This window comes from Chelonoidis abingdonii, chromosome 18 (genome assembly GCF_003597395.2).
Source record: "Chelonoidis abingdonii isolate Lonesome George chromosome 18, CheloAbing_2.0, whole genome shotgun sequence".
Lineage (NCBI taxonomy): Eukaryota > Metazoa > Chordata > Testudines > Testudinidae > Chelonoidis > Chelonoidis abingdonii.
Window position 1 is genome coordinate 2,038,507 of NC_133786.1, and position 23,141 is coordinate 2,061,647.

At 46.9% G+C, this 23,141-nt stretch overlaps 1 protein-coding gene across 2 annotated transcripts in view; it reads right to left on the reverse strand.

Moving 5' to 3' along the window:
- The window catches only part of PKNOX2 (PBX/knotted 1 homeobox 2), a 640,658-nt gene that overhangs the window by 564,388 nt on the left and 53,129 nt on the right, over nt 1–23,141 (reverse strand). The gene's annotated exons all lie outside the window — the stretch shown is intronic.

Here is a 23,141-nt window from a genome sequence, read left to right on the forward strand (position 1 = left end):
AGGAAATGCAAGAACTAAAGTTGCCCAGAAAATGCTAATTTGCCCCCCTCATGTATATGCATTAATATGTTAGTTACATGATCACATACTAGTTCTTCCACAGAACTTTGACAGGCCTCTTTGATCCCCATGTACATGATGGATCCTTGAAAGGGATCCATCTAGTAAACTAGAAGGGTCTCCCCCTCTTCCAGATTCCAGAGGATAACAAATGAAAGAACAGAACAGGAGTGAGGTCATAGGTTTACAATCAGGATTCCAGAAGGATACACCAAGCAGAGAACCCCAGACATCACCTGCTCCTTAATTTGTGCAACTCCATAAGGAGCACATTGCTGGGTCTAATCTGGAGATGCCAAAGGCCTGGATCACTGGAGCAAGGCCCTCACACCTTTCCTGACAAGAGCAAATGAAAGACACTGCTGGTCACCACTGCTACCTGAGCAACTAGGAACAACTGAGGACCAAATATTGCTCCTGCAATTGCAAACCCCTATAACAAGTGATGGGCAACATCTCAGTTGAGGAGACTCCCCTAGTCTAAACCATTTCTTACACTTTCTTCTCCCAATCATCACACATTCTCTTGGTCTTCACTGGCTCAAACCTCAGCCATGTAGCCCTCCTACAACCCCCAGATGCTCAACCACCTGGTTAGGTCAGAGAAAAGAGACATAGTGGTGAGTGTCACCAGCATGTTTCGCTCTTCCTCCAAGGCCAGCTGGTGAGAATCCTGGACTATAAGGCTAGTTGTCTTTACACACAGGGAAACCATTCCCAAAAACATTCTTTTAAAACTCTTCAAACCCTTCCAGAGTAGCTGTTGGTAATCCAAGGTGTGCTCTGCAAAGAATTTTGCTGGGACTGGGAGGGACAAAGGTTTCCTTGTGATGCTCTGCAAACAGAATAAAAGGAAACACGATTCAACTGAATTTATCTGCCACAGAGGCACCTTGATGCACAATTCCAGATGAAGAGAGGCTCTGAAGCACAGAGGTAGTTCATCAGCTAATCATCCTCAGAAATTAGCCATTGAAATGTAAGTATCTTCATGATGGAGGAAGCCTGTACACAGGTAAGGTTGCCAGGGACTTTCTAATTGCACAAAACTAAACACCTTTGCCGTGCCCCTGCTCCACCTCTTCCTTCAGGTCATGCCTCTACTCTGAGGCCCTGCCTCCACTCACTCCTGCCTTCCTTCCTCTGGCACTCTCTTTCCCCCTCCCTCACTCACTTTGACTGGGCTGGGGCAGGGGGTTGGGGTGTGGAAAGGGAGGGGGCTCAGGGCTGGGGTACAGGGTTGCGGTGCAAAAGAGGGTGCGGGGTGAAAGCTCTGTGAGGGAGTTTGGGTGCGGGAGGGGGTTCCAACCTGGGGCTGGAGGTTGGGGTGAGGGTGGGGGTGGAGGTGCAGGGTCTTGGAGGGAGTTAGGGTGCAGAAGGCGGTTCTGACTTGGGACAGGAGGTCAGGGTGTGGGTGGAAGGTCTGGGAGGGAGTTAGGTGTGGGAGGGGGCTCCCACCTGGGGCAGGAGGTTGGGGTGTGGGTAGAGGGTCTGGGAGGGAGTTAGGGTGTGGGAGGGGGTTCTGATCTGGGGCAGGAGGTTCGGGGTGTGGGCTCCAGCCAGGCAGCGCTTACATCAGGCGGCTTCTGGCTGGTGGTGCAGCGGGACTAAGGCAGCCTCTCTGCCTGCCCTGGTGTTGTGCAGCTCTTGGAAGCAGCTGGCATGTCCGGCCCCTAGGCAGAGACACGGCCAAATGGCTCTGCTCAGTGCACGCTGCCCATGTTCGCAGGCTTTGCCCCCACAAATCCCATTGGCTGGGTTCCTAGACAATGGGAGCTGCGGAGCCAGTGCTGAGGGCAGCAATGCAGAGCTTCCCTGATCGCTCTTGCGCCTAAGGGACAGACATGCCAGCCGTTTCTGGGGAGCAGCTGGTCAAAAACCAGACGCCTGGCAACTCTATACACATGGCACAAGAGACACCAAACAGAAGAGACACATGGTTCCTCTCCCTTTAACCTCTGAGCATTAAATAGGAAGAAATGAGGGAACAATATCCTTTTGTAGTTTATTTCTTCCTGTTGTCCCAAACTCCCTTTGGAAGCTACACTCAGGCTACGTCTTCACTACTCACCATATCGGCGGGTAGCAAGCGATTGCTCGGGGATTGATATATCGCGTCTCATCTAGACGTGATATATCGATCGCTGAACGTGCTTATATCGATTCCGGAACTCCACCAACCCAAACGGAGTGGCGGAATCAACAGGGGGAGCCGTGGACATCGATCCCGTGCCGTGAGGACAGTGAGTAATTCGATCTTAGATACTTCGATTCAGCTACGTTATTCACGTAGCTGAAGTTGCATATCTAAGATCGATTTTCCCCCATAGTGTAGACCAGCCCTTACAGTAGATCGCCACTGCTGTGATTGATGCAGCCGTGTCCATTTAGGGGGCCACTAAATCGATCGCAGAGTGTTCTCCTGGCAACTCCAGTACTCCACCTCCCCGAGAAGAGTAAGGGAAGTCAGCGAGAGAGCATCTTCCATCGACCCAGTGTGGTAAGTTGACCTAAGCTACATCGACGTTATTCGTGTAACTGGAGCAGCGTAACTTAGGTCGATTTATCATGGTAGTGTAGACTAGCCTCTGTCCCAACCGGCTGCAACTATGTCAACCTCCCAAATGCTAAGTGTAGCCTCCTCTTTGCTGTTCGTGCTGCACATGCAACATGACAGCACTTAACATTGCTGCTAAATCATATTGCAAAAATTCAAGGAGCTTCAGAACCACGTGAGGGAAGAATGTCCTTGGGTCAGGAAGACCAAGTCAATGAAGGTCTTCGCCCTTTTCTCTTTACAGGAGCACAAGCTTGTGGAGCTGTGCAATTCCCGAGGACTGACACAGCAGCCTGTGTCACATCCTCCTTTGTAGGAACACGTCGCTGGCTGTTTCACGAAGAGGACAGAGCCCACTACCACCTCCGCCAGCTGCTACTGTTACCTGAGTAGCAGCAGCTGAGGTCTCCAGAGGGCAGCTGCTTCCAGAGTCAGACAGCAGAGCTTTGTGCAAAGAGAACCCAGAAGGGGCCTTTCTTCATACTCAGCTTTGCAAAAAATAATAAATAAAAATATGCCCTTACTGAGCCTAGCAATGTTCCAGAATAGAGACAGGGGAGCTGACTCACATCCTCCTTTGGCGAGAGCCCACCTTTTATTCCCAGTGTTTCCCTTTGGAAACACAGAGAACTTTGCTAGTTCTCCCTTAATGCAGTTTCATTGGCTGAATGGCAGGACTCCTGATTTGCTCCAGCATCTGTGATAGGAGATTCAGGCTCAGTTTCAAATGCCAGAACACAACAGGAATAGAATAGCTCTTTAAACATGAAATTTAGTGTAACAAAGAACCCTGCAGATTCCTTATTTACCCTCTCTGCGGCTAGGAAAAAGACACATGAAGGAGACATCTTTCCGTCTCTTTGCAGGTTGTGCAAAATTACAATATTTGAATCAACTCTACGTTCTAACTGCAAATAGAGAGGCTTTCAGACAAAGCTAAATAATACGCAAGGCGCAATGTGCTATTTCAGAGTCCCATAACATAGACGAATTGGCCAGTGTGAGGCTGTTCACATCAGCTCTAGACAAAGAAGCTGAATGAGGTGTCAGAAATAGAGATATATGGAGAGAGGGAATATGGCCAAACTTTACTCTTTGTTCCCAATTTAATAAGTCATTAGTGGAATTACCAGTTACTGGAAAGCACTCCATTATTTTCTAATTGGTACATTTATTCATGGCACTTTGTCCCACAGAGGGATGCAAAATGACAAGGAAGCAGCACTACCTGAAAAGGGCCACAAGCTCTGCAAAGGTACCAGAAGTTTAGCTGCTCCCCAAGACCCCTGTAAAAGGCAAGGATCCCCCAACTCCAGCTCCAACACACTATTCCGTACTTTTAGGGCAGTAGGTCACTGTCATGAGATACTGAGTGTCCTTTCTCATTCTGTATGCACAGTAACAGTGTGATCACCACATGGAGCAGAAGTCTTCACTGAGCTGCTAACAGTGACACTCAGGTTTGTGCAGTAATGCTTAATTTAGAACCCAGCATCTTGTGCGAGCGGTTTGGATTATTTCTTCCCACTTGCATTACTCTGCTTTTGCCAACAACTCATTTCCTCTGTCTTCTGGCTGCCCATGCATCTAACTTGGGCCTTTACGCAGAAAGGCACATCCATAACTTTCAGCCCCTCTGGAGTTACATCGACCTCACTCATGTGCATAAAGTCACACACGTGCTTTAGTGCTTTGCTGGAGTAGGGCCTTGGTCAGGTCCAGCTTCTCCATTCTTGACTAATCTAAATAATTTTGTGTCACCTACAGATTTTGCCATCTCACTTGTTCAGTTTCTTTTTCAGACCATCATAAAAATATTAAACCAAACTGATGTGATACCAGCACCTTAGGGCACCCATCTTTAACTTTGTATTATGTTGGAAATTGTCCATTAAGTCCTACTCTTTTCCTTTCTCAGATCCAGTTTCTAATCCATGGTTGTACTTTAGCTCTCATGCCATGATTAGTTACCTAATTTTAGTAGTTTCTTGGAGGGGCCATTGAAAGCAGACATAAATGACATTAAATGGGTCTCCTTTAGCCATTATTTTGTTGACATGCTCAATAATTCAACTAGATTAAAGCATAATTTTCCTGTACAAAGCCATGGTGCTTTATCATTATCACATCCTGTACACCTAGATGTTTTATAATTCTATTATGAATGATCATTTCAGCCCATTTTCTTGAGTCTGAAATAAGTCGCGCTACTTTGTAATCCTCAGGACTTCCCCAAGTGTCTTTTCTGTACAACACTTTCCATTCTCCTGTACTCCAGTATAATAGGGGATGTTAATACGTGATTGCAACTGGAATTTTCGAAAGCTCCTAAGTGACTTAGGAGCACATGTCCCATTGACTTTCGCTGGGATTTGTGCTTCTACCACACTAGATATTTTTGAAAATTCAACCTTGCATATTTTGATGGCAGCTGAGAACCTTCAGCCTGGAATTCCCATAGACCTCTTCACTGTCCCATCTGGTCCTGAGGACTTGCTGCTCTTAAATTTATCATTTTCATCTAGCAGCTATTCTTGTGACACCTCAGTCTCTGACAGTGCCTCATCTTCAGCACCACAAAAAGGCAGGTCTGGTGAAGACTGATGCAAAGAAATCATTTAGCATCTCAGCAATATCAGCATCTGCTTGGTTGCTTCTTTAACCTCCAGACAGTTCAGGAACCCTACATTTCCTCTCCCAGGTGCTCTGCTTCTGATGTACATACAGAATAGCTTGTCTTATTTGTCTCTTTGCTATTTAGATTCTGTCTTTATCCTGCTTACTTTCTTCTTACATTTTACCCACCATCATTCGGATTCCTTTCTATCAACTTAACTTGGGCTGGGTTTTCAGGAGATGAAGGTTCAAGACTGGATGCCTTCTGTAAGATATGCTTTAGCCTAACATAAACTATTGGGCTCAATAGTGGGAAAACTGGAGGGAATTCTCTGCCCTGTGTTACACAGGACGTCAGACAGATTATCTAAGGATCCCTTCTGATGTTAAAATCACTGATGTTTGCAGTGTTAAAACCTATGAGATTTATAGATTCATTTAGAATACAAGGGATGGAGCATGAAGGTGACACCTTGAACATGGATGAACATGTCTTGATGTGTATACACCCCATGCTGGTTCAGCAGCCAAAGTGTTAACAAATCACCTGCCTGCTTGCTCAGTTAACACTGAGCGAAAGCCCAACAGTCGCTGTGAGTAGAAGGGCTGCAAAGCAGGAGGGCGGGGTGGCTGCCAGGGATGCAGAGAGATTGCAGAGAGGTTACCATATATCCAGGGTTTCCAGGACATTGCATCTTTTTTGAGGCTCCGCCCTCTGTCTGGGCAGATTTTTCAAATAACAGGCAATGTCTGTGATTTTTGCAGAGAAGATATTGCAGCTCAGAAAGAGCCCCGACTGGTCTACTTCCTGATTGGTCCCTCCCTTGCATCGACAGCTGATTGGTCCCTTCAGATCCCGGCTTCTAGCCCTGGGGAGGGGGGTCCCACAAGGACGCATTGACTGATGGGCTGTCACTGTGTCTTGGGCTTGTGCCAGCTGCCCTGCCACTGTAACAGGGACCGACACTGCCCCCACCTCCAGTAAGTGTCGCCGCCACAGGTACCTCCCCCACTTCCATAGCCCTCTCCTCCCTGGCAATGTTCTCTTTTGGGGAACCTGAAAGGTAAGAAGTTACTCAGGGAGCAGCCAGGGACAGAGGACGACGGGCTCTGGCTGTTCCAAACAAGAGTCCTGAGCTGCAACTCAGTCAGTCGAGCTGGCCTGGGTTCCCCAGTCTCCTCCAGCTTGGGGCCTTTGGAGAAGGACTTTAACCCAGGAGACCAAGGGCTGAGTAGCACCCCACCAGGACCTTGGAACTTTAGACTCCACATCATCCTGAAGGAGGCAGAGACTATTGAGGACCCAGCCAGGAGGGCTCAGCTCAACAAGGATGACATACGCCGAACTGTGCATGGCGACATAAGGGGGATGGAGCCAGGTTGGTGTAGCTTCCAGTCTTGCCACAAGGGGGTGCTAACAGACAAAGGCCCCCACATTACAGAACAACAATTACAGCAAGAGCAGCAGCACTTAGACTATAAGTGTTTGGAGTAGGGACCATCTTTCTTATGTGTTTGTACAGCTGCTAGAACCAGGGGCGGCTCTAGGCACCAGCTAAACAAGCAGGTGCCTACGGCGGCAAAATATATGGGGCAGCATAGTGGATCCAAAAATAGCCTCTGAAGTTTGCAAACCCTTAGATTCCAGGGGAGCTCAAATCACTTCCCAGCACTTAATCAGGGTGCAGACAACGGGCAGCCAAGCCCCTGTGGGACAAGATGAGCAGGAGCTGGGAGTCGTATTTTCACCTGGTTTTTAGTTAGAGGCTCATTTCTCAGTATAGCTCGAGCCAATGATGGGCTTGCAGATTACTAGCACACAAGAAAATGCTCAATTGCATACTCCTTTTTTACCTGAAGATTGGACGATGCGCAAAACAGCAGCTATAATTACAGGTAAGGGGGAAAAGAGATTCAACCCCAAAAAAAGATTATCCAGAGATCATCTATGTTCATTGATTACAAAGTTAAAATTGTTCTTCTTTAGCATTTATTAATGCTTGTGAGGCTAAGTTCCTACAGTGATAAGCACCACAGAAAAACCCCGGAGGAAAGTCTGTATTTGGTGCATTGTTCAGGTGGTGAGAGAAAAGGCAGAAGCTGCACACACAATGGTAGGGATGAAAAGAAATAGTGAATAGCTGCCTCATTCCACAAGCACTGTCACTGCTGTGTACTGAATGAGGCTTTGGGCCTGTGGAAAAGATATGATGTGACCTGGTAACTGAAAGCTGTCTTGTAATGCATATGAACAAGGGGACAGAGTTAAGGTTGCAAAGGTCACCTTAACTCTGCCATTTCTTCATTTTTGAGAGCTTGACTTTCCATTCTTTGAATGTAGTTCTTTTTTATGCAATATTGTTACAGTTGTCTAAGTGTTTCTATTCTAAAGAATCCTGCTGCACTTGCTTATAACATTAATCAAAATTTCACCTTTCAGGCTGTAGTTTTCTGAAGCTTCCAGAATTTTCTCTTGCAATTTTTCTTGAAAGTTTGAGCAAAAATGGCTCCCCAGTTTTTGTGTTTCAAGAGAGTAAAATTATTAATAAATAATTCACCAAAAACCAATTTGCACACAGCTACTACATTGTCAACTGTTTGGGGTAGAAAATCTGAAATTGAACAATTTAGACCTGTTTTGGTTTGGCTGAGTTATAAAGGTTTAACACACACACACCACGTTCTGCACGCATTGTCATTAAAAATGTCACATGTTAGACATTAGCAACAATCTCTCAACATTCAGTAGGCACTGGACATGCCGAAAAACCCTGTGTGGAATATCTTATCTCAGAAACTGAATGTGGAACACAGCAGAGCCCCTCACCACATCCCTCGCTGAACTTGGCTGTTCTTGTGTACATAAAATTCTGCATGGGTGGTGGGCGCAACTCCATTTTCCTGCTTGGTTTCCATTACTTTAATTCCAAAATTAAGGTTGCAAAGAGGGTCCCACTATAAGCCAATTTGCACCCTCACTCTATCTCACAGGAAAAAAATTGCACCTCCAAAGTTTGTGATTACTCTTAGCAAAGAGGAGATTTTTTCCTTACATTTTAAGTAATCCAATCAAATGTTTTTGAAGGTAAAATTCATTAAATATAGTAATTTATTTGAAATAATTATCTATTTTCTCAAACTTCAGGACGGGAAGGTTTATATCATTAAAACGTGTGTTTGTGTGTGTGCGCACGTGCGCACACGTGCGACTGCAGAGAATCACTTGTGCAAAACGAAATTTAAAACATATGCTAAAATTAAATAAAAAGGAATCTATTCAAAACTCCGTGTGTCTCTCTCTGCAGGGGCGGCTCCAGGCCGCAGCATGCCAAGCGTGTGCTTGGGGAGGCATGCCGCGGGGGGGCGCTCTGCTGGTCGCCGGGAGGGAGACGCGGGACCAGCGGACCCTCCACAGGCACGCCTGCGGGAGCCACCGGAGCCACGGGATCGGCGACCGACAGAGCGTCCCCTGCGGCAGGCCGCCGTGCTTGGGGTGGCGAAATGTCTAGAGCCGCCCCGTCTCTTTGGGTCACAGAAACTGGTGCTGAATGTTTCCAGGGCCAGAATGTCCCTACTACAGGGGAGTCTTTCAACTTCCATGTTCTCAGCATTAAACTTTCCCTCCTCACATTCACCTTGTACATGAATTAACTCCTACAAAATTATTTCACTGCAGGGCAATGCACATGATGCAGAGCCACCATCCTCCCTTTACTTCAGGCTGCCACCCTGGAAAAAAGCAGATCCATGGTGCTGGGCATCCCAGCTGAACCGATCCCCATGACACTTTGCAAATCCTCAAGGACAGTTATGGAACTTAGAGGCTCATTGGGCCCAGCCTGTTGCAGTGCTTCTAAGGTCAATATTGGCCCACCCCAGCTTTAAAACATTGCATGGACTAGAGCAGGCGGGAGTGGTGGAATCAGGACCTCAGGTGGACGAGGAGGCCTAGCTAACTCAGAGGGCAGACCCACCACCATTCAGTCCACTGATTTTTTTGATGCACAAGTGCTGAAGCCTTTTCATTGCAACCGGATGCAATATGGAAAACCTGTGTTCAGGGCTAACCTAGGCCCTCATGAGCCAGGCTGACAAGTGGAGAGGAAACATGTTCAACCATTTGCGAAGGGCACAGCAGACTTCTGCACCCCACAGTCATCACTATACTTAAAGTTCCAGCTGCAGCTACAGTTGCTGCTTGGAACAGCTGCCAATAGGCAGCATTTAGGATATGAAATATCTTAGGCTGCCTGACGCAACTGAAACCAAGACAGTATGTGTCAAATGTGAACGGAGTTCAGAACTGATCAACAGGTGGAACAGCACTCTAGGTACGAAAAATAGCTGCAAGCAAGTCCACTTGCAACTGATTTATGTGAAAATATAAAGCATCATCCTAATCTCTGAACATTACATATCACGGGACTGTTGCAAGAAAAGAAGCAGAGAAACTAGCCACTCAGTTATAAAACTGGAGTCCCTTGGCTTCCAGACTAGTTACAGCCACAGTAAGCAGTTTGCTAGTCTATTCTACTCTATTTAGGTTCATCTATGCACCCATCACTCTCAGCAATCTTCAGAGTTAGGAAATTAAACAAGAAGAAAGTCTGTTGCTTGGGGTTTCCTCTCCCTTGAAAAGATATGCATGTTTGTTTGTTTGCTGTTTCAGGAGGGAAAGTGACTGTCCTTGTGTTGTGATTTGGAAAGGCTCACCAAGGACTGCTCTTTGCCCTGCACAGGACTGGCCAGGTCTGCAACCATTGCTAGTTTCTGAGGAGGGAATTGTAACCCAAATGTGCAAAGTTTTATTCAACTCAAAACTGCAATATTTTGGCAAATAACCTTTGCATCTGAAAAGTTTTGCCCAGCTCTAATGAACACGAGGCTCACATGTCACGAGGATGCAAGGCACAGAATGTGGTCCACCCCTACCATAGGACTGGGCCCTCTGTGCTGCTTCTCACACCCCACTGGCAGCTCAGGGGTGAACTGACTTTTTAAAGCACAGCACAGATGCACAAATCACTGGGAGGGGCTGTGGGGTGTAGGGTTGCCAACTTTCTAATTGTTGAAAATTGAACACATTTGCCCCACCCCTTGCCCTGCCCCTTCCCCAAACCTCCACCCCTTCTCCAAGGCCCAGCCCCTGCTTGCTGCATCCCTCTTCCCTCCATCACTCGCTCTTCCCCATCTTCGATCACTCACTCCTTTTCACCAAGCTGGGGCAGAGGGTTGGGAGTGGGGGCAGGGGTGTGGACTCCGGTTGGGGATGTAGGCTCTGGGGTGGGGCTGGGGACGAGGGGTTTGGGAAGTAGGAGGGGGCTCCAGGCTGGGGCAGGGGGTTGCGGTGTGGGTGCAGGCTCTGAAAGGGAGTTTGGGTGTGGGAGGGGGCTCAGGGCTGGGGCAGCAGGCTGGGGTGGGGCCAAGGATGAGGAGTTTGGGGTGTGAGAGGGAGCTCTGGGCTGAGGCAGGAGGTTTGGGTGCAGGAGGGGATGCGAGCTCCAGCTGGGGGTGCAGGCTCTGATTTGTGGCCAAAAATAAGGGGTTCAGGGTGTGGGAGGGGGTGTGGCTGGGGCAGGAGGGGTGTTGGGGGTATCAGCTCTGGGAGATAGTTTGGGTGCAGGAAGGGGCTCAGGCCTGGGGCAGGGTGTTGGGGTGTGGGAGGTGGAGCAGAATCTGGGCTGTGCTCACCTCAGGGAGCTCCCAGAAGTGGCTGGCATGTCCCTGCAGCCATTAGGTGCAGGGGCCACCAGGCAGCTCCGTGTGCTGCCCCCATCCGCAGGCACCACCTCTGCAGCTCCCACTGGCCGTGGTTCCTGGCCAATGGGAGATGTGAGGCTGGCACTTGGGGCGGGGGCAGTGTGCGGAGTCCCCCTGGCCGCCCCTGCGCCTAGGGTCTGCGCAGAGGTGGGCAGGGAGCCTGGCTTAGTCTCGCTGTGCTGACTGGATTTTTAACAGCTGAAGTCCCTTTTCGACCAGGCCTTCTGGTTGAAAACCAGATGCCTGGCAACCCTAGTGGGGAGCAGGCTATGGCCTTCATGACTGAGCGGAAGGGAGGTTCTAATTAATTCACTGGAATGTGATGCCAGGATCAAGGGTGAGACAGAGCCAAGCTGCCCTGAGTCAGTAGCCTGGACAGTGTGGAATGCTGCCTCTCGAAGGTGTATTTAGGGCGGGGGAAGGATCTTTGTTCCTCAAAGGTCACCGCTCCCCACAGCACAAGGGAGGCTTTTGCAGCATCCAGGAGCCTGCAGAGAACAGCAGCCACAGAGAGTTAGCTGCCGTACTCCCAGCCTTCACACACACGGACACTGTGAGCCAGCTGCCTGCCTGCACACACACAGGCAGCACCGGCTGAATCCCTATTCCTTGCCATCACATTGACAGTAACATCACCTCCACTGCTCATATTTATTAATTGTACAAACCTAATGGAGGAATGCGTTGGCAAAAAAGGGTAATGGCCATCAGGCCAGCAATAAAACAGAATTAATGGTCCATAGGAAGAAATCATGTCCACTTAACACCAGCTTTGAAACTGTAACAGAATAATGTAATACCAGCAGGGCTTTTCTCTGTATGCAGATTGCTTACACCGTGTTAATCATTCACAAAGCAGGCCACCTTCTCCCTCAGCTCACATGACCCTCCAGGGACCAGAAACATTTAGTGAAAGGATCATTACCAACATGCACAACTGCACCAGCACCCACAGGATCCAGCCCAGAGGAATACAGGAGCAAGCACCTGGACCAGGCTGCAATGTCTCAGGAATGCAACTCCAGCTCTTTCCAGCAGAGCAAGCAAGCAGCAAGTCCATGGCTCAGGACCACAACCGGGCAGTGAGCACCTGCTGTGCAGACAGGAGAGCAGGAACAGTCTGTCTGCATGCAGTGAAACCTCAGGTTGGTAGAGGCTGATTTTCAGCGGCTCTTTCCTGCAGCACCTGAGCTGTAGATGTGCTGGAGGCCAAGGACTGTGCAACTCCCACTGGCAGTTAAGGTTGCCAACTTTCTACTTGCACAAAACCAAACACCCTTGCCCCACCCCCACCCCACCCCTCACCCATGACCCTGCCCCAGCCCCGAGCATTCTCCGAGGCCCCACCCCCAAAGACTCCAGCTGGGGGTGCGGGCTCTGGGGTGGGACCAGGGATGAGGGGTTTGGGGTATAAGAGGGAGCTGGACAGTGGAGCTGAGGGGTTTGGAGTACGGAAGGGGGCTCCGGGCTGAGGCAGGAGTTTAGAATGTGGGAGGGGGTCAGGGCTGCAGGCTCTGGGTGGTGCTTACCTCAAGCAGCTTCCAGAAGCAGCAGCATGTCCTTCCTCCAGCTCCTATGCAGCTCCTGGCCAATGGGATCTGAATAACCAGCAGCTGGGGTGGGGGCAGCGTGTGGAAGCCCCTTGGCTGCCCCTATATGTAGGAACCAGAGGGAGGCCATGCCACTGCTTCATGGAGCCGCACAGAGCCGCGTGGAGCCACGGCAGGCAGGGAGTCTGCCTTAGGTCCCCTGCATCGCCAGCCAGACTTTTAACAGCCCGGTCAGCAGTGCTGACTGGAGCCACCAGGTTTCCTTTTCGACAGGGCGTTCCAGTGAAAAACCTGACACCTGGCAACCTTACTGGCAGTACCACCTGGAGGCACCTTGCAAAGGCTCAGGCTAAGACCAGGTTTCCAAACAGGAAGCCAGGCACTGCAAAGTGCTAGCCATTGAGCACAGTAGAAGTGGAAAGTGCCCAGGATCTCACTGGACTCAGCCCTCACTTTAATATTAACTCATTATTTTAAGTTGGAAGAAAGACTGTTTAAGGGGGAAACGTTAGACCCTGGAGAGGGCTAATTCCTTTGCCTATCTGTGAGGAAAGCAATATTAAAATGCAATTCTACTGAGGATGCACAAACACATGCAGAGCTGCTGTTTAATTGCACTTCCATCAAAGTGGGGCTTTTATGGAAAATGTGGTTTCTGCAAAATCGATATTTTCCCCAGAAAAAAAAAACTTCTCATTTATTTTTCCTGGTTTCCTCCGCCACAGAGAGACCCCATGGTGCATCAAAGGAGAGGCAGCCCGGCCAAGGAGCCTGTCCCACATCGGACATTGGGGGCATGAGGTGCTCAAACTGCAACTCCTATGAGGCACCACAGCAGCTCAGACAAACGCAGCTTATCGTCGACCTGACCTGAAGTGAAACATTTCAATTTGGGAATGCTGAAATGTTTCATTTCAGCTAAAAGTCTCTGATCAAAATGTTCTGATGTTTTCAATTCCAAAGTTTTGGGGGAAATTTCATCCCTCCAAATATATGTTATTTCAGCTTTTTTCCTCATTTGGAACCAAAACAAGATGTCAAAATATTGGAAATTCCCCCATGCAATCAGATCTATTAACATCCTTTGCATATTTGAGCAGAGATCATATAAAGATATGATACCCCCCCAAAATTATTGCTTCTGGGTGAGAACTAGAATTCCCACTTAAATGTGTTAACCCAAAACCAGATGGTACAGATAAGCAGGTTGTTTGGCCTTACAGAAGTGTAACATATTAAGTTATCGTCATAGCCTCCTGTAGCGACTGAGCCACAGAAAAGAATAAACACTACTACCACTGTTGGATTATTTAACCGAAATCCTCCTTAAGCTCAAGTGGAAAAAAGCTGGCTTTTTTTGGTGCAGAACGTCCTAGGTTCAAGCCTCACTCATGACCCATGGTGAGGGCAGGTATCAAGCGGTAAGAATGAGTGTGTCGTATGGTACTTTACATCATGGGTAATAATTAATCAGGAAAAGGACGATGAACAAAAAAGAACTCTGAAGCAGATTGGATGGACATGTGGAACTAACCAACCAAGAATTTTACAACCCATTGGTTCCTACTGTCTTACTTCTGGCTATCTCTTTAAAGAAAGTTGAATTTAAAAAATAAAAAGATCATTCAGACAAATAACCATAAAACAAATTCGAGTTTTCTAAATTTCAGGAAATTCAGGTAAAGTAGAAGTGAGACGTTCACATGAAATTATGTAAATCAGAAAACATCTAAAATTCCAGCTTGGTAACAGCTTATTATGTGGACACTTAAATATGTCCAAATACACCGCATAAGGGTTCCCATTAGCAGTCAGCATTTGCCCAGGAACCTATAATACTTTCAAAACAAAATATTTGAATATTAGTTCCTCCTCACCAACCAAGACTGGAATTCTGGGCTTTGACTTTTAATTGCTTCAATTAATGGCATAATTAATGCCTCAAGTAGTGCAAGCAATGATCCCCTTCCCCCCGGTAATTTGCACCCTTCTCTCAGACCTTGGCGAGAAAGTTCTTTTCATCTATATACTGTCCCTGAAGGTTCACACCTCAGCGACTGTGGCCTTGGCATCATGCACTCAGAACCTACAAAGCAGTACTTAGTGCAGCCCTACATACACCCCACTCCAGATCAAGACATTCAGTGTGAGGGCATAGAAGGGACGTCCTAAAGATGTAGGGTAGGTGAGTGAGGTGCTGAAGAGAAAATTTATTTCAGAGAACTCCACTTACAGGTACATAAACTGCCTGACTCCTTAAAGAACTGCCTCTGAAGATCTTCTCTTTTGGGCTATTAATTGGCTGTAATAACTCTCCTGAGTGGAGGCTGAGGAATGTCTTTCTAAATGCTCTTCTCCTAAAAGAAGCTTTAGACTTGGTTCTTCTATTGAGAGGTGCAGCAAAACTAGGGTGACAAGATGTCCTGATTTTATAGGGACAGTTCTGATATTTGGGCTTTTTCTTATATAGGCTCCTATTATCCCCCATTACCTGTCCTGATTTTTCACACTTGCTTTTGGTTACCTTAAGCAAGACTGGACTGGAGCTCTATGTGGCAGCTTTACAGATTTCAGTTCCCCCATTATGTTCCACCCAGTTATGTTCATGGAAATTATGAAGTGCACAAAACTCCCCTTTTCATGACAGACCAAGGTCAGGAAAGTACAGAATGACACACACAAGAGAGAGGCATGTATTTACAGGTGCAGGCTGCTAAAACATTGCATTTCCCTGCACTGGGCTCAGCATTGGATCCACCCCACCTGGGAGCTCCTGTTGTTTCAAAGGCAATTTCCCATACACAGGAACTGCACTGTCAGGCCCTACGGGCTAAATTTATTGCTGGTGTAAACAGGCACAGCTCCATTGATCTAGACGAAGTTTTGCCTGATTACACCAGCTGAGAATGTGGCCATCTCTGCTTAATTTAGTTCTGATGATTTTTCTTCCCACTACAGGTCTGTTACGTGTCCTATTTAAGCAGAACAACCTATTGGGCCTGCTCTTTTGATTTCTATAGCCCAGTCCTCTCCTGTAATATCATAGCTCTACGGTTGAAACAAACATTCCCAAGTATAGATCCCGAGAGGTCAGTTTTCAGAGGCCCCTATGAAACTGTTCAGCTACATTTTAACACTCAGTCCCATACCCCTTGTGCCTGCATCCGCTCTTCTCAACCACTGCTCAGACAGACGCTTCACCAGACCCTGCCCTTCCTCCACCAGCTGTAGATAAAACACCACCAGGAGGTATTGGTGTCTGACACAAACAAAGGGTTAAACTTACTCTGTGACTCGGACTCATTAGGGTGACCAAATATCCCAATATTATTGGAACCATCCCAATATTAGGGGCTTTGTCTTATAGATAACTATTCCCCCTCCTGCTCCCAATCCTGATTCTTTACACTTGCTGCCTGGTCCCCCTAAGACTCAGACTGTAAGGGCAGAAGGGACCATCATGACCATTTAATCTGATCGTCTGCACACCACAGGCCACAGAACCTCACCCACCCACTCCTGTAATAGACCCCTGATCTCTGGCTGAGTTACTGACATCCTCAAATCATAAACTAAAGACTTCAAGTTACAGAGAATCCACCATAAACCTATCAAGCTCAGTTTGGAAGACAGGTAGATTTTTTGCCTCTACTGCTCCCCTTGGAAAGCTGTTCCAGAACTTCACTCCTCTGATGGTTAGAAACCTTCATCTAATTTCAAGCCTAAACTTGTTGATGGCCAGTTTATATCCATTTGGTTTTGTGCCAGCACTGGCCCTTAACTTAAATAACTCCTCTCCCTCCCTGGTGTTTACCCCTGCAATGAATTTATAACGAGCAATCATAGCTCCCCTCAGCCTTTTTTTGTTCGGCTAAATAAGACAAGTTCCTTAAGTTGCCTCCCATAAGGCAGGTTCTTCTTTCCTCTGATCATTCAAGTTGCCCTTTTCTGTGCCTGTTCCAGTCTCAATTCATCTTTCTTAAACATCGGAGACCAGAACTGTACACATCATGCCAGATGAGGTCTCACCAATGCTTGGTTTAATGGTACTAACACTGTCCTGTCTCTACTGGAAATACTTCAGCTGATGCATGGTAGGACTGCATTAGTTTTTTTCATGGCCGTTATCACACCAGTAGCTCATAATTATCTGTGATTGACCAATACATCCAGGTCTTTCTCCTCCTCTGTCACTTCCAACTGATATGTCCCCAACTTATAGAAAAATGTGCATTGTTAGTCTCTCAGTGCAGGACCTTGCACTTTGCACAATTAAATTTCATCCCATTTCTATTACCCCAGCTTTCAAGGTCATACAAATATTGTATAATATTCCATTCCTCATCTGTATTGGCAATACTCCCCAACTTTGTGTCATCCGCAAATTTCATTTGCACTCTCCCACTTTTTGTGCCAAAGTCATTAATGAAAATGTTAAATAAGACTGGTCCCAAGACCAATTCCTGACCTCCCCAACCAGGGAATTAGTTATGACCATCTATATTTTATGCAGGGGATGAGGTTGAAATAAGACAGTATAATTAACTAGGGACATTTCTGCCTCCCCCTCTGACCTGAATCATGGGAGCCAGGCCACAGCATCCATTATTGGAGTTAATTTCCACAAGATCATAGCACAAATATGAAGCATCTGTTATATAAAATGCTAGTACACTCTCCATCTATGACCATGGCAGCCCACCACTCTCCTGCCTTGAAAGCTGGAGCATTTAAAGAAATGTGATTTATTAAGAAGTCATGGTAGTGGCAGAGCAAACAAATTATTTGTGAGTATCTCATCTCAGATGACATCGTTTCTCACCAATCACTGGTGCAGCCCCAAGCTACGATCCCCATCTCTTGTCGCTAAATGACAGCTCGCCTCAGATTACAAACTTTATCTACAAAATGCTATTAGAACAGGTGAACTCTGGAGGATCCCAAATCAGCTGCAGGCTCAATCAGTTCAAAGTATTTCCTCCCACTACTGCCTGGGATAGAATGAATTTTAATTGGAATACACTCTGGAAGACGGAGAACCATTCTGTTCAAACATACGCAAAGCTGTTATTAAATGCTAATTTTATGCAAGCAGGTTAGCTCTAGCTTTGGGGAGAGACTAGCATGGTTCAAATAATTCTCTCCTTTTATACTTTGTAACAATGAATTCTAATATCTCGACTAACATCGCATGAACAAAGGATGGATCCTTCTCTCTATCTGCTTATTGACAATGGCCATCACATAGCTGCAAGCTGTAACAGCTATAAAAAGCTCTTTACTAGAGTTAGGAAATAGCTCCTTGCTATTTAATGGCAACACTCCCAAGACTGCAATGCGGAAAGGCTTCTGTTACGGGCACCTCTCCACCAACTGGGTTCCATGCCAGACTTAAAACAAAGCTCTACTCAAAGAGAGTGAATAGATTCCTTTACTTCCCACCACCACTGGCCTCCTCCTAGGTTTAGGTTGCCATGAACACATCATGGCCTGTTCTCAAGTCCCTCCATTGGCTCCCCATCAGTTTCTGATGCCAGTTCAATACTTTCGTCCTAATCCTCAAAGCAATTAATGAATCAAGACAAAACTATATTACAGACTGAATTTTAATCTATGAACCTCTCTCTCCCCTGGGACACTGCAGCTCACAGACGCCAAGATGAAGCACATAAAAGCAGGGAATAAAGCATGCATGGTCCAGGGTATCTGGTTATGGAACAAATTTGCAAAAGGAGATTAGGTGACTCCAGAGTCTGACCATCTCTAGGAGAGGCTACAAAGCATTCCTTTTTTAAAAGACCTTTCCAACATAAGAATGACACTCACAACGACACCTTTTTCCATGCAAAAAGATCCCAGCTGACCCCCCTTAAAAATACCCTGGAACAAAGTCAACCAAAACAATCAAAAACCCCACAAAAAAGGCTGCAAATATTCCTTCCACCTTAGATGCTCCTCTTTGATAGCATCCGCCATGTCTATGAACATCAGACTGGATTTTCACAGGTCCTGAAGGGAAGGAGGGGCCCAAATCCCTAGTTCAGTGAGAATAGCAGACTCATAAACTTCAGACATGGTCTAGCCACTAGAAGGGGACAAAAAGCCAGACTGTGTTAATATGCTTTATATAAAAGAATGACAAAATCTGAAGGGATAAAAGGGTGCAGCCCAGACAGCTCCTTCACAGGTCAGCCATGTGAGCCAAGTTTCCCTTCTTTCCAGCTGAAAGCATTTCCCCAAATACAAATTTTGTGTGTGTGTGTGCGCGCATGCATGTATCCTGCAAAGCTAGCACACCAGCCAGCCCTGCCTCCTCCTTACGCACCTAACACACTCCCACTGCTTCAGGGTCACCCTTGTTTCCCTTCTCTCTAGCACTTCACCTCGCAGGGTTACCTGGCTCAGGGCAGCAGAATGGGGGAGAGGAGGGGCACCAGTGGGGGCTAGCGCTCCCCAGTGGAAATATTGTGGGGGCTGATCTATGTTTATACCCCAAATATTTCCTTTGTACCCAGGGAGGGTGTGAGAGGGGCAGCCCTCCCCCATTCCTCCTTCAGCGCAGCCCTCTTGGGCTTGACACTGGGGAGAGGGAACACCTGGAGTCAGAGGTGGAGCCAGGCAGGGCAGGGACAGGGTGGAGATGCATCATTTCAGAGATGGGGGCAGAACTGTTTCACCTTCAGGGCAGGAGTCGCTGCCAGTTATATAAAAGCAGCATGCGAGGTGGGGACCAGGGAGCCAGGCAGGCAGCTGCACTGGGTCCCCAGAGTGGAGACACCATGCCTCAGCAGCTGCCCGGACTGCACCGTTTCCTCAGCATGCCCCATTGCCCTCCCGACTGCACCAGTGCCAGAGTTCCGGGTGCTGCCCAAATCCCCTGCACACCCCACCTCCTTAGCCCCAAACCTGAGCTGCCTCCATTCGACATTGAGCTTTTACCGCTTCTGCCCTGGCTAATGCAAACCTAGCTGTGTGCAGCAGAGCACCCTGTCAGTAACCAGCCACAGCGAGAAACGGACTCCGCACTGTTGGTGGTGATGTATGAAGGAGACAGAAGAAATCAAAGAAAGGAAACATAACAATCTGACACATTAAGAAAATGACATTTTCTTGCCCCAGGAACTGTTGAACACCAAGTATTTGGCTGGCGAGATGAGGAGACCGTATAAGGCAACTATTCCTGGGAGCATCTGTTTCATACCTGCAGCAGTTTGACCTGAACCTGAGTGGCAGTGACAACAATGCCCAGAATTCTCTCCTGAACAGTGGCAGCTTCACCAGCACCCACTATTCAGACAGTTCTTCACTGCAGGCCTGTGGGGTTTTCCTACTTCTCCTCTGCTGTCAGAAACTAAAATCAAACTCAGTATCCGAATCACCCAGGGACTCGGGATGCCAAGTTTCAGAGAAAGGAGATAAGCAGAATGCAGCAGAGAACAGAAGCTTGACTCAACCAGCCACCATCCAGCCAGATTTGTCACTGTCATTCGTATTTGGCAATATCCTTCATGTGAGTTTGTCCTTAACATTAGCCTACACGTTTATTCTGGGTCTCGCTAGAACAGTCAAAGGCCAAGGACTGAGTTACCTTCTCTTCCGATCCTTCAGGGATATTTATAGGAGAAGCGGGGTGAATGTCTGCACCACTCCCGCTCAGGAGATACCTTTGCTGAGGGTAAAACAGAGGACTTCTGTCTGCCCCATTACGCAGGTGCACAATGCCGGCTGATGAAGGGGGAGACCAGTAAGGGACTGTAAGGTCACTCCTCACAACGCACCACCTAAGAGTGGGGAAGGGGTGTTGGTAGTTGGATCATTAGTCTCAGTGGATCTAGGGGGAGCTTTCCAGTTGTCCTGAACCAGGGAGCCTTCCCAAAGCAATCAGGTCCAGGAAAATCACTATGGACTAAATCCTGATGTTTGAAGGGGAAGTTATACAAGCCAAACAAAAAAAAAGCCCTGGGATTTATACTATATACTGACCATTTTATTCGCTCTCTGCTGCCGTGGCTATAGATAGCGAGGGCTTCTTCCCTCCATAAGTTGTGCACTTGGGCCAAATCTGATCTATGTTCCCAATCATTTGCACCTATACATTTCTCCGTATTACGTTTTCCATGCATAGGGCACATTTCTTTTCTCTTCATAAATCAATCCAGAATCATTGCCTACCATCTATCACAGCATCAGCCTTATTCAGCAGAACCATTGGACATAGCACTAGCTGAAGCACAATGGCACTGCTGCATACAGCCCAAGAAACCAAAGGATAATTACTGCAGTACCTGCTGCTAGCAGGAAGGCTGCTGAACATTTTCCATTGGGAATCCCTATTTTCAGATGTTTATCAGTTTCTGATAAGTTATCCCCAGTAGGAGAACACTTAAATCTCCCTGGTCACTCGGTTACAGACCTAAAAGTCACAATATTACAACAAAAAAACTTCAAAAACAGACTCCAATGAGAGACTGCTGAATTGGAATTAATTTGCAAATTGGACACCATTAAATTAGGCTTGAATTAAGATTGGGAGTGGATGGGTCATTACACAAAGTAAAACTATTTCCCCATGTTTATTTTTCCCCCCTACGGTTCCTCACACCTTCTTGTCAACTGCTGCAAATGGACCATTTTGATTACCATTACCAAAAGTTTTTTTCCTCTCCTGCTGGTAATAGCTCACCTTAACTGATCACTCTCGTTATAGTGTGTATGGTAACACCCATTGTTTCATGTTCTCTGTGTAAATAATATATCTTCCTACTGTATTTTCCACTGCATGCATCCGATGAAGTGGGTTTTAGCCCACGAAAGCTTATGCTCAAATAAATTTGTTAGTCTCTAAAGTGCCACAAGTACTCTTGTCCTTCCCTTTGGGACTGATATTCTCCAAGCCTAGTCTGCAGCCAAATGTGTATTTTGTTGAGAGACTCAAGCCAAATTCCTTCATAGAAAAAATACCCGCACAAAAGTGTTGCTCTTTAACAGACAGCCCCCACAAGACTCCATCTGGAATGACTAAGCTTTGGAAGTTGGAATTGGCTGGAGACAGCCCTCACTAAGCAGCAGTCCATACGCTTCAGTGGAAGAATGTTGTTTATGGCATTAGAATGGTAGCTGTATTTGGAAACAGAGTGCTGAGTCCATTGTTTGGGTTTGCTGTGGGTAGCAAAGGCAGGAGGTAGATGGGGTGCATTTAAATGTTCTATAGCTATATTTTTAGAGACCGTCTGCAGCTACAGGATGGCTAGTTATGAGCTCTGTAGCATGGGATTCAATCCCCCATGCTTACTCACAAGCTGTTTAGGATGGACTCTCATAAAGCTCTGGGCCTCCCTTCATAAGTTCATGGTTCTGCAGAGCTGATGAGCCTGGGAACTTCAGAGAGCAAAGCTTGTTCACTTTCTCCCTCTTTTCTCTTCAAAAGAAACTGTGGAATTGCAGTAAATGAACCTGTGACTGCAGCAGCAAGGCTTTTGAATGCAAGTAAGTGTGAATGCAGCATATGGATACACAGTCAAACCGTAAGAAAATGTCCCTTATTATGGCATTCTCGCCTATTTACATAACTTGTTTTTCCAATAGCTCAGTATAACTGTAAGGAAAGCAAAGTTTATGTTAAAAACTCCTAGAACAAGATGTTCACACTTGTGTGCCTAAAGTTAGGCACAAGATGGGGGAGGGAATACCTTTTACTGGACCAGCTGTGTTGGTGAGAGAGACAAATTTCAAGCTACACAGAGCTCTTCTTCAGGGCTGGTCGGACCAGCAGAGCTCTGTGTGGCTCGAAAGTTTGTCTCCCTCCCCAACAGAAGTTGTTCCAGTAAAAGATATTCCCTCACCCACCTTGCTGCTCTGATATCCTGGGACCGACACACCTACAACAATGCTGCGTAAAATAAGGCACCTAACTCCACATTTAACCACCCAGTGAAGGGGATCTGGACACTCCTCTGAAAAGTAATGACTTACCAGCCTCAGAGTGTTTCTCCAAGAAATGCTGCTGTGGCCATGCATTCCCAGAGTGACATGTTTAATGCTGCTGGCTTTGCTAGGCCTCTGTTACAGAGATATTTATCTAATATTGTCCCCATATTATCTATCCCCTAATGCTTGTCATGAAAGGTCATTTCTTTCACTAGGCACTGAATTTCCTTGAGCCTGAGCTTACTCAGCTCACTGCCAGACATTTCCTTCAGGTTTTTTTTATTACATTCTCAAAAGCGAACACATCATAAAAATCCTCAAAGGAGGCTGACTCATGAGCTACCTATACAAGCACAAATGATCATTAGGGTTCCTTTAAACATAGGGCCTGGATAGCTGCTGCACCCACTGACTCGCAGCAGCGGGACTTTTCAGTGCCATCTGAAAGCTCGAGTAGATCAGCAAGATATTCTCTGTCCTGCTATCACCTCTGGAACATGGCATTGGGAAGATTTCTCCTAAAGGAAGTCAGCTAGAAGCCAGGTTGGGGAAAAGAGATACAAAAGGTGCAGGACTTTAGACAGCAAGACAAATTAATCGCAAACCCTGATTGATTGGCAGGGGATATTTCAAAGCCAGAATAGAATGCACAGAAAAAAATCAAAAAGCCA